This window comes from Staurois parvus, unplaced genomic scaffold (assembly GCF_062004578.1).
Source record: "Staurois parvus isolate SC_StPar_1 unplaced genomic scaffold, SC_StPar_1.0 ptg000145l, whole genome shotgun sequence".
Taxonomy (NCBI): Eukaryota; Metazoa; Chordata; class Amphibia; order Anura; family Ranidae; genus Staurois; species Staurois parvus.
The window spans coordinates 12,583,458-12,595,482 of record NW_028317941.1 but is presented as its reverse complement, the minus strand read 5'-3'; the positions used below and the strand labels follow the sequence as shown (position 1 = coordinate 12,595,482).

General features: G+C 41.3%; 1 protein-coding gene across 1 annotated transcript in view; it reads left to right on the top strand.

Moving 5' to 3' along the window:
- Positions 1 to 9,554: 9,554 nt before the first annotated feature.
- Positions 9,555 to 12,025, top strand: part of IL1RAPL1 (interleukin 1 receptor accessory protein like 1) — a 1,773,934-nt gene continuing 1,771,463 nt past the window's right edge. The window contains exon 1 of the mRNA XM_089673890.1: positions 9,555 to 10,479. The gene's annotated coding sequence lies outside the window, so the exon portion shown is untranslated. The remainder of the gene's footprint in view (positions 10,480 to 12,025) is intronic.

Here is a 12,025-nt window from a genome sequence, read left to right as displayed (position 1 = left end):
TAGAGTATGCAATGGTGAGCAGGAACTCCAATTCTCCCCCAAGCACAATAAGTCAGTAATTACAATAGGCAGGCCTCCCTCTTGGGTTATACAAGACACAAGGAGCCAAGGAATGACTCTGTCCTGAGACACCACTTATAACTAGGCAGCACAGTGCCTAAATGGTTAGCACTTCCGCCTGGCAGTACTAGGATCATCAGTTCAATCCCAACCACGGCACCACCTGCCTGGAGTCTGCATGTTCTCCCTGTGCCTGCATGGGTTTACTCCAGTTTCCTCCCACACTCCAAAGACATGCTGGTAGGTTAATTAGCTCCTGTCTAAATTGGCCCTAGTATGTGTATGTATGAATGTAAGCAGGGGCGGACTGACAACTCATGGGGCCCCCGGGCAATAGGGGATCATTGGGCCCCTAAATCCTTGCCCAAAGTCAAAAAAGCCTATGAAACAGGTACTAGGGGCATCTTCTGGGGCCCTCTATTGACTCCGGGCCCTCGGGCAGTGCCCGAGTTTCCAAATGGTCAGTCCGCCCCTGAATGTAAGTTAGGGACCTTAGATTGTACACCGCCTGAAGGTTAACCTCCTTGGCGGTATGATTCTTTCCGATTTTTTGTGCTGAAAGCGGTACCATTTTTTTGCATGGAAATCTGTAGTTTTTTATTGTAGGCTGTAATTTTTAGGAATAACTCACTGAAATCTATCCGAAAAAGAGTCTATTAAACATTCCGGATATGATAAAACTTGAAACACGAAATCATAAATTATAATTTAATAAATAATCATAAAAAATAATAATATAATAATAATACATTTATTTCAATAATATAATCAAACCGAAAACACTGAAATTTGAAATACAGAGGCAAATTCGCACATCGCTGAGCAAAGTCGCAAAATCGTTTTCAGTGTCTGATGACGAATTTCCCCACAAATCATTATCACTCAATTCTGCAAGTGGTTCTGATTTACTATCGCTGTTCTAAAACCGCTTTTGACGTAAAGGGACGCTTTTTGGCCGCCATGGACTTTTCTAAGTTTCCAGGCAGAAAGAACAGTCAAAATGCAGGCAGGGCGCAGGACAAAGCAGTAGGGACAAAATGTATGTGAAATGCAGTGAAAAAGCAATGACAGCAAAAATGTCATTTTTTAAAAATTTCAAATTTCCCACAGGTTCCGCCACCCGAACGTTCCGACGTCACAGGGACCGGAACACGGAAGCCAGATGCCGGCATCCGCCGGAGGAGATGGGCGGGGACGCTGCAGGGGACCCATTGTGGGAGCGAAGGACAAGGTAAGTGCTGCAGGGACCCCCAGAGAACGCTGCATGGTAAGCCCGAGTGTAGCTCGGGGTTACCGTTCTTGGTATAGAAATTCTACCCCGAGCTACACTCGGGAATACCGCCAAGGAGGTTAAGGACTGATATGAATGTACAATATATATGTAAAGCGCTGCGTAAAGTGACAGCACTATATCAGTACCTATAATAAATAACTAAAATATCACTTCTGGATGGACTTGTGCTTTTACTTATGCATTACATCAATCCAAGCGTTATACAAAAGGCTGCAAAAAGTATGTCATTTAAAAAAAAAATTTTCACACAATAACACTAATATTAAGAAACTGATTTGTTTTGCAACGCTTATTATAAATTCTAATTAGAGGCATCTTACAGCTGTCGTCAGTCTTTATTGGTGATAAGCAAAGCCATACTGATCCCTGACACAATTAGTTTGATATGCAGCAGATTCCGAATATTTAACAAGAGAACAAAGATAAAATGTTCCCACACAGTTCATAGACAGTTGGAACAAAGAAGAGATCCCATAGCAACTATACACTTTAAATTTGATGTATCAAGCAGGATCAGGATTACAGTAGAATATCAATATAGCTCCAGTAACACACAACCTGCTTCTGAATAGGTGTTTTCTAATACACTGTTTATACTGACTAAGAAAACTACAGCAGTGTAGTGGCACACTTAGCTAAATGCCATTTAGTTTGCTAAAGCATTGCATAAGCAATTGCTAGCTTTTGAAATAAACCACATATTGTATCCTTAATGCATATCAGTGCTGTTAATCTCCTGCGTGCACTTAGCTGTTACTTCATGTCCAGGGGCGGACTGACCATTTGGAAACTCGGGCACTGCCCGAGGGCCCAGGGTCAGTAGGTGGCCCCATGAGATGCCCCTGGTACCTTTTTCATAGGCTTTTTTGAGTTTGGGCAAGGACACAGGGGCCCCATGATCCCCTATTGCCCGGGGGCCCCATGAGTTATCAGTCCGCCCCTGTTCATGTCTACACTCTTACACTCCAGGAATGTTTGGGTGGCATTTCTCAGAGTGGGTTTTCCAATGGTGATAAAAGTGGACCCTGCCTGCATAATGTGTGTTGTCTCTATAAGATGCCTGTGTGAGAAAATAAATGGAAGACAGGGAATGAGCATTGTAAAGCTGGCCATACATTATACAATTTTCTTGTTTAATCTCCTTTAGATTTACCTTTAACTATGTAGTGCAAGGCTGCAAAACGAAACAAAACAGAAAGCGCACCAACCTTGCGCACAGGGGCGGACTGACCATTTGGAAACTAGGGCACTGCCCGAGGGCCTGGGGTCAGTAGGGGGCCCCATGAGATGTCCCTGGTACCTTTTTCATAGGCTTTTTTGAGTTTGGGCAAGGACACAGGGGCCCCATGATCCCCTATTGCCCAGGGGCCCCATGAGTTGTCAGTCCGCCCCTGCTTGCGCAATACCTCAGTAAACCAAATTTTATTGAATACAGAATGATACTCACAAACAACAAACTAAATCAAGCATGTAAGTCCTCAAAGGAACTTTAGAATTCTGAAGCCTGCGCGAGCGCCATCATAAGGGGTAGACACTCAGAGTGTGGATGACGCGTTTCGAAGGGCGTCCCTTCTTCATCAGAGCACATGTAGTGCAAGGGTCTGCCTGACTCCATGCAAATTGAAGCATTTAGGTTTGACCTCATATTATATGTTTTTTATAAATCTAAAGGAAAATTGTACAAGAAAATTGCATAATGTATGGCCTGCTATGCAGGCCATAGATGGGTTGAACATCGGCTGATTTTTCGAACGATAAATGAAAAATCGGTCGTTCGTTCGGCCAACGTTACCACCAACCACCAAAAAAATTGTCTGACTAAATCACAAAGTTCACCCCATAACTTCTGTCCCTTGCAGGTCACAGTTCATGCACAGATTTTTTTATCGTTAAAACGATCGTCCAATTTGGCCATCATTGCTGGGAAAATCGTCCAATCGTCCAAATCGGCCGCAAATTTCCCAAAATAACCGATAATCTGAAAGTGCAAAATACCCGAAAAACGGCCAACGAACTAATCCACTAACGGTACAAAAATCGGCCGATTTTTCTTTCGGCCGAAAAATCGGACGATTAACGACCCATCTATGGCCTGCATTACTCTAAAACAAGCAGTGCTGAACAAGAACCCTTATGGCAGGGACAATTTAAAAATGCCCATACACTATACAATCTGATTGTACAATCTCTCTACAATCTTCATGAGATTTTCCAAAATTATATACTATGAGGACAAACCTATACAATCTATTTATAGTGATTATAAAGGCTTTTTTTTTTCTTTAAGAAAAAAAATAACAAACATGTCTATACTTACCTGCTGTGTTATTTTACCTCATACTTTCCTGGCCCCTCCCACTTGTTGGATGCCCCACAGCAAGCAGCTTGCTATGGGGGCACCCATTGCTCCCTGTGTCCATTCACACACGAAGCCACAGCTCGGCCCTGCCCCCTCTCTCATATCATTGGCTCACTGGCTGTGATTGACAGCAGTGGGGGCCAATGGCTTCTGTCTCAGCCAATGAGAAGAGGGAATCCTGGGATAGCCGAGACTCCAGTGCAGATCACTGGATTGAAAGGGGGCTTAGGTGAGTATTAGGGGGGCTGCAGCACGCAGAAGGTTTTTTACCTTCATGCATAGAATGCATGAAGATAAAAAACCTTCAGCCTTTAGAACCACTTTAACCTCCCTGACGGTATTCCCGAGTGTAGCTCGGGGTAAAGTTTCAGTACCAAAAGCGGTAACCCCGAGCTACACTCGGGCTTACCATGCGGCGCTGCATAGGGATCTGTTCTTCACTTACCTTGTCCTGCGTTCCCGCGATGTCCCCCCGGCAATGTAATCCGGCGGATGCCAGCATCTGTCATCTGGGTTCCGTCCCCTGCAAGCGTCGGGACGTACTGGGGACGGAACGGCGGGAAATTTGAAAATGACGAAAAGTGACAGTCACTCAATACACTAAAATCACATAGTAAAACATTACTGTATCAAACCATTTCACATACATTTTGTCTCTAGTGCTTTGTCCTGTGCCCTGCCTGCATTTTACTGTTCTTTCTGCCTGGAAACTGGGAAACGTCCATGGCGTCCAAAAGCGTCCCTTTAGCTCAAAAGTGGTTTTAGACCAGCTAGAGAACAGCGATAGTAAATTAGAACTACTTGCAGAATTGAGTGATAATGATTTGTGGGGAAATTAGTCATCAGACACTGAAAACGATTCTGCGACTTTGCTCAGTGATGTGCGAACTTGGCGCTACATTTCAAATTTCAGTGTTTTTGGTTTGATTATATTATTGAATTAAATTTATTATTATTACATTATTATTTTTTATGATTGTTTATTAAATTATAATTTATGATTTCGTGTTTCAAATTTTATCATACCCGGGATGTTTATTGGACTCTTGTTCAGACAGATTTCAGTGAGTTATTCCTAAAAATTACAGGCCTACAATAAAAAAAATACATATTTCCATGCAAAAAAATGTACCGCTTTGAGCACAGAAATATGGACATAATCAGACCGCTAGGGAGGTTAATTAGTATAAAAAAATGCTCTTGTATTACTTGTTGATGGCAGATCTATTAGATCTAAAGGAAAATACGAGATTATACAAGAGGTCTTCAAAAAGTTTCTGCACTCTTTTAAACTCTATTTATTAAGAATTTCAAAAAAAACGTGACAACTCTTATAATTCTTGCAAGACTGCAAGGCCAGCTGGCTTGCCAGACAGACTAGTCACAAGACAATCTCAGACACAACCAATTACTACTCCTCCCGCCCTCACAATTTCCAACGAAAATATAAAAGTGCAGAAACTTTTTTGAAGGCCCCTTGTATATCGGATGGTCTGCAAGAGTTAAATGTTCAATAATTCTAAGGACCCGTTCAGATTGGGTGACTTGGAATCATAGGCAGAATCATCTCAATTCTACCCATGATTTCAAAATGCAGCAAAATGAGCAATGTGCGTTCGGGTGCCATTATTCATAAGGGCACCCCAAATGTGGTGCAATTCTACCATGACTGTCATGTGTCAGGATTGTGTGGTAATCACAGCAAATTGCGCAATTAAGATTTAAGCTAAGCTTGTAGCCCAAAAAGGCAACAAAAGTGCATATGTGCAATACATGAAAAGGCGGTTTCAGAATTGCAAGCAGAAACATTTGTTCCCACAACATTAGACTGAACAGGGCCTGAGGTTTAGTGTGCAGTGCCTATCCATTCCAGCTACAGTGAGCTCCCCTATTTTTGTATTAACTTTATTTGAAGTGAACAAAAGTGACATTTTATTTATGATGCCGATGTACAGTGACATAAAATCTTGTCCAGTGTGCTGCAATGCAATGCAGCATGTCTGCATTTAATTACATATAACTGTACCACACCTCAGAGGGTTAATAAGGTTTAGGAGGGCAGTATTTTCAACCTGAAATCAAAATCAAGAACATGGAACTATATAAACTAACTGGAGGAAAGTTCAAAACTAATCTCAGAAAGTACTATTTTACTGAAAGAGTAGTTGATGCTTGGAATAAACTTTCAGCAGAGGTAGTGAGCCAGTCAGCAGTAAATAGCTTCAAACATGCTTGGGACAATCATAGATCTATACTCAGACAAAAAAGTTTACAAAAAAACAAAGAAAGAAACCCCACCCTCTCAAATAAAAAAAAAACCCCAACACCCAAACAGACAAAAAAAAAACACAAAAAAAAACACACAAAAAAAAAACAGGCAGACTTGATGGGCCACTCGGTCTTGTTCTGCTATCCCTTTTCTTTTTTACTATTGCAGTATGAATAGAACACATACTGTAGAAAACATTTGCTTTCTGTGTGTCCTAGCAGTGACCTGCATTCTTCCAGTGCGATAAAACTTAGGTCACCACACTATGAGTGAAATGGGCCTAAGCGGTAAAAGTAGGTACTACTCACATTTACCCCAGCTCTGGCAGGTACCAGTGTTGTCTTTTTTCCTGACACTCCGGGCTGTGGCTGGATTCTTGGTGTCATCACATGCAATATAGGGCAGTTATCCTTGCATTGTGTGTGGAGGAGGCAGGAGTGCAATTAGGGGCGGACTCACAAATCATGGTGCCCCTGGGCAATAGGGGATCATGGGGCCCCTGTGTCCTTGCCCAAACTCAAAAAAGCCTATGAAAAAGGTACCAGGGGCATCTCATGGGGCCCCCTACTGACCCCGGGCCCTCGGGCTTTGCCCGAGTTTCCAAATGGCCAGTCCGCACTGTGCAATTACAGTAAGGAGTGTCTTAAACTGGCTATGCACTAGTAGATTAGATTTGCAAGTGAAAATGCATATGAAATTCCCAGTATGTTCGACAGCTTTCCGAATGTTATTCAAAAGTACTTCAACATTTTATTTGCTTTTGAAATTTGATTTTAGAACAAATGGACTTCACCACACCTGCACTGTTGGAAATGTATTCATTTGTGACAAGTTTTCCATTCTGCTCCTTTGCATCTCCTTGCCACTATGGTTAAAAATTAAGATTGCTTTTATACCACTAATAATTAGAAACCCAAACAAACATTCTTGATTTTAAAAGTTTCATTTGAAAATCCAGTAGTGTATACCCGGCTTCAAGTCGGACATATACAGGCCCAAATTTGTCTGGTTTGGCAGGGATCATCTGAAATTTTGATCCCTGTGTGGCTGTCCCTTTTTGCTATTTGTTATACCAAATAAATAGTCTAAGCACACTAAATTTTAGGTTGCTGCAAAACCCTATATGTGTTCCCACATAACCTGTAAAATTATATGAAAAGTGAAAAGCCCCCTCCAGAAGTCACGTGGTAATGTGACAACATGCGTTGGACGGAGCTGGGTGACGTTGCTATAGGAAGTGCCCTGGTTGTTTTGCTTGTCACTGCTAAGAGCAGTGTTTGTTTATGTGGATACAGAGCTATTTTACTGTAGTGCACCAGGATAGTGCACAAATGCATGTGAATTTTTACCTTACTTTTAATAGGCAGATTACCATTTTATATGCACAATGAAGTCTTTTTTTTTTGTTTTTGAGCCATGGAATATTGTTTCCACTGAGGAAGTAGCAAGAGAGGAGGAGTGAAGCCAGTAACCCTTAAAGGGGAAACACACTGTTAGATTTAATCATCTTGTTAGGCCAATATCCTGAGGTGAGGGCCATATGTGAATGGTGGTGGAAATCACTGGAAGAGTTGGACCATGGTAAAACACTTTGATGCATGTTTTTAATTAAAGAATTACATGGTGTGCACTTGACGATGTAAATGGAAGTCTTAAGTATATGGTAAGAGACTGAGATGATATATTAGGCACAAGGCATATTTGGAATGTTATCAGGATCTTGTTGTTACACATTCTACACAGTTTTTTTTTTAAATATATAATGCATACTTTTTTTGTCAGCAGTCACTGTGTTGAAAGGATGAGCTGGAAAAAATGTGTCGATCAGAGAAAATCCTGCTGTCAGAATACAATGTTCCAGCAGGGGGGAATCCTCCATACACCTTGTTTGTATGGATGAATGAATCTGTTGATTTTATTCTTCCTTCGGCCCAATTTAAAGCTTTAGGGCTCATTCACAAGGGCAGATGCGCACTGCACAGTTTTGTGTACATCTAAATGCAGCACTACAGTATTGCAATCAATGAGCCCATATAAACAACTGCACCTACCTTTGAAAATGTGCACTGCGCTTAGCTGTGCTAAAGAAAAAATAGGGTGCTTCTGTGCCCAGGATTACACAGATCTGCAGATTTTTTTGCACGAAGGCGCATAAACACACCTGAACACGTTCAAGTGTAAACGCGTAGCCCACACATCTGAATGTATCTAAGCACAAGTACTTTAAATGCACATTTTCTACAGGAACCTTATCAGCTCTGCCAGCAAAAACCTGCATTCATGCAGGGAATTTGCATATGCCCATGTGAATGGACCCTGCAGATTTAAACATTTGGAAAAGACTTTTGGTATTAAAGGCAAAGTTCACCTTTGGAACATGTTCCACCCATATTTGGGGTGAAACATGCAACCTGTATCAGCTCCTGCCTCCTCTCTTCCTGATAACCCCCCCCTCAAAAGTGGATGGGGGTTCTCCCCGCACTAGCTGTCACTTTTAAAAAGTAGCGCAAATCTTCGTGACTCCACCCACACATCTAAATGTATCTAAGTGCATGTACTTTAAATGCTCATTTTCTACAGGAGCCTTATCAGCTCTGCCAGCAAAAACCTGCATTCATGCCCATGTGAATGGACCCTGCAGATTTAGACATTTGAAAAAAACTTTTGGTATTAAAGGCAAAGTTTACCTTTGGAACATGTTCCATGTTCCCCCCATATTTTGGGGCTCCGCCCACACAGTCTCGTCATTCTTTTCTACAGATTCCTGTGCATGAATGAACTGCAAATACCGTCTGCCACCATGGCACAGACTTAGGGTCCCTCACAATTGCTTTGTTTTTTGCCTGTAGAAGCAGATCAATGTTATCCTGTGTTTCCATATCCATTAGGACAGTTAGATGCATATTTAAAGCTCATTTAGAGGTGGGAATTAAAAAACTTCTGGTTTGCATTTTTGATTGAAGCTTTCTGGCAGAAAAACGCTAAATAAATAAGCGCATCTGCCACTCCTAAACTTGCCTAAACATGTACACAAAAAACACTCTACGGCAAGGCAACTGGCATTTTTTTTTCAACCCCAGTGTGCATGGAGCCTTATAGTTCCAATGGGTTTGCGGGCACGTTGATCAGCACGCTCGTAGTTCATTCACTCCCTATGGCTCTGAAAATGACAGTCCATACAGAGGTATGAGCAACAGAGCTGTAAGCAGTGTGTGCCTGACATCAGCAGATCATGGGTGCAATACTTTGCAGGCGCCTGTTTAAAATAAATAAATACATGTACTTTTTTTTTTTCTTTTCTTACAGGCATAAATGTTTTTTTTTATGCAAAAGTGAACTTAGCCTTTAAATGTTAGCATTTTAAATCTTATATGAGATTTTAGTGATGGTGTTTACAAATACTTTAATGCACTTGCTATAACAGAGCAGCAGCTAATCCATGGCACTTTTCTTCATTCCATCTAAGGCTTTCCTGTTTTAATTCTGCCTTCTAAACCGGAGGGAGGATTGGCTAGTGCTGAAATATCCATTGGGTGGCAGTAACGGTATCTTTTTTATGACTTGCAGTTGCAGCAGGCTCCGAGAGTGCATTCAATCAAATGAGGAGATCTTATTGAAACACTGGATTCATTTATGTATTGCAGTTTCTCCCCCCTTTTTTTTCTGTCTATCTCTGTCTCTCTATTACCTCCCTCTCTGCCTTCCTCTCTGGTCCCTTGTTTTCTGGATGCTGGCTGTTAATCAAGTTTCCTTGTGTGCTGTGCTCTTGTCCTCTGTATTGGAGATTAGCATCATCCGGGAGCTAACACAACTGATCTGAATCCTTTCCTTTTCTCTTTTACCACCTTCTTCTTCATCATCTTCATTTGGGAGTGCTAGGACCCAGGAGACATCCTTTCAAACAGCAGGAGTTCTTTCACATAGCGGTACAGCTCAAGGAAAACCCCATTGGATCTGTTATTGCAGGATACTTGTGAAATATACATACACTGCTTCTTTTTTTTTCCCTGGCTGCATCTTGATAATGGAGAAATCTTATATGTATAGTAGGGCTTTGCTCTGAAAAGATACAGATGCAGCAAGGATTTTTCCTCTCTCACTCTCCCTGTTGATAACAGACTTCTGTTGCTCTCTCTTCTTTATGTCTTTTTTTTTAATAATACCAGTTCTTTTTTTTTCATGCTTTTGATGCACACCTGGATTGGATCGTCTACGATAAACGTAACTGGGTACTTTGACAGCTGGAAGAAGGCTGCAGGTCTTACGTCCTCCGTCTAGATGGAATTATCCTATATGGTGGTGAACTTGGCACTTGTGAATGGGGATCCTTTTACTGATTGCTAGCAGAAGCAGCAGCAGCAGCAGAAATCCACCTATTTCTAGCCCCAAATCCAAGGAATAAAAAAAAGGTTGGATCTGCTGAGTAAGCATTGTGATGACCAACTATCACCTTGCTGACTGAACCCAACAGCAGAATATTTTGGAAGAACGATCTGGGTAAGATTCTTCTCTGTCTCTAGAAAAAAAAAAAAAAAAGCATGCAGTGGGCTAACTACTGAAACTTGGGTGCTTGTGATGGAAAGGGGACTCCCTCATTGCTGCAGTCTTAAATATGCCAGAGCAGATTGGAAAATGGACAACTGCAGATAACATTTGATCATGTCTTATGTGATCAGGGCACACTGCTTTATACTATCACTATCATACATCATATTGCCTTTGGATTATAGAGCATGCCTGTGTGTATCGGGGCTTTTTGCAATCTGTTTGGATGGCAAGGGTTAATAGAAGGTGCCTATATAAAGCAGATTAGCTATAGATTGATTGGGTGTCTAATATGCTTTTATAGCAGAAAAGATGCATGTGGGTATATATATTTAATTGTGATCATTAGTATCTGGTGCATTGATCACAGAAGCTGCAGCAACCTGCATGGATGTCTATATACCTATTTGAGCACTTCTTGTGTGCCATTTTTTTCCTATTCAGCAGGAGGTTAAATGGCATTAAGTGTATTGGTATGGATTGCTATGCAATTATTTCTGCAGATTCTGCAGGAGGATTATATAGCTGCAAGCTGTTGGAGGAAAAAGAACAGCAAAAAGACTGGCTGGCATAATCAGTTCCAGGCTCAATCTCTGATCCATCAGAACCACTACAGCAGTGCTGTCAACTGGCAAAACAGAGATCCCATCAAAAGCTCCTCAATACTCTATGCAGATAATAGTGATGGCGGTGCAAAACTAGGCAACATTCCACATACAATACTGTAACATTACCAGAGTATGTGTTCAGTTTCTGACTTATAGGTAAAAAAGTTTAGACTATACAGAAAAATAATAGTAAAATGAGATCAATACTACAATGTATAAAGCATCTGGAGTGACCATGATTAGGTTGCACTGCAATGGTAAAGTTCTGTGTGGACAAGACAGGATCTCCTCTAACAACTCTGCTCCTTGTTGCATTATGCATTGCAATTCTCAAAAGGGTGAAAGGTGCATTGTTATAAGACAAGGGTCTCCCTTCTCTTAGAGGCGAAAACAGCATTTGTGACTGCACCTAATAATGGAGTAAAGAAATGACTTCTTTTAAAGTTGAATGCCAAAAGACTAAAAGATCAATTGACAGAGGGAGTGGGAGGAAGAATAGGATTTCTAGATGAGACTGTGCTGCAATTCTTAATTTGTCTGCCACACGTTTAGTACCTGCTTTCTTCCAGTATATGATTTTCTAGGGGTCATAGGATAGCTAATAAAAGCATGCAGGTTTGTGTACCACCTTATCCATAGCTTGCAAACTCCAGAATATAGCATGTGTAACAGTTAACAAAGGTCCCATTGACTAGATCAGCCCACAGACTTTGTCAAGGTCAATGTTGAGGCCAGGGTTTTCATAGAATGTTTGCAAACAATAAAGTTGGGCAAGGGAGGTACTGAAAGGGGTCTTGAATGGGAATGGCTGTATAGAACCAGAATACAAGTTTTCTTGTGTGTTTCTCCATTCACTATGAAATGGAAATTCTGGACAGGACACATGCTCA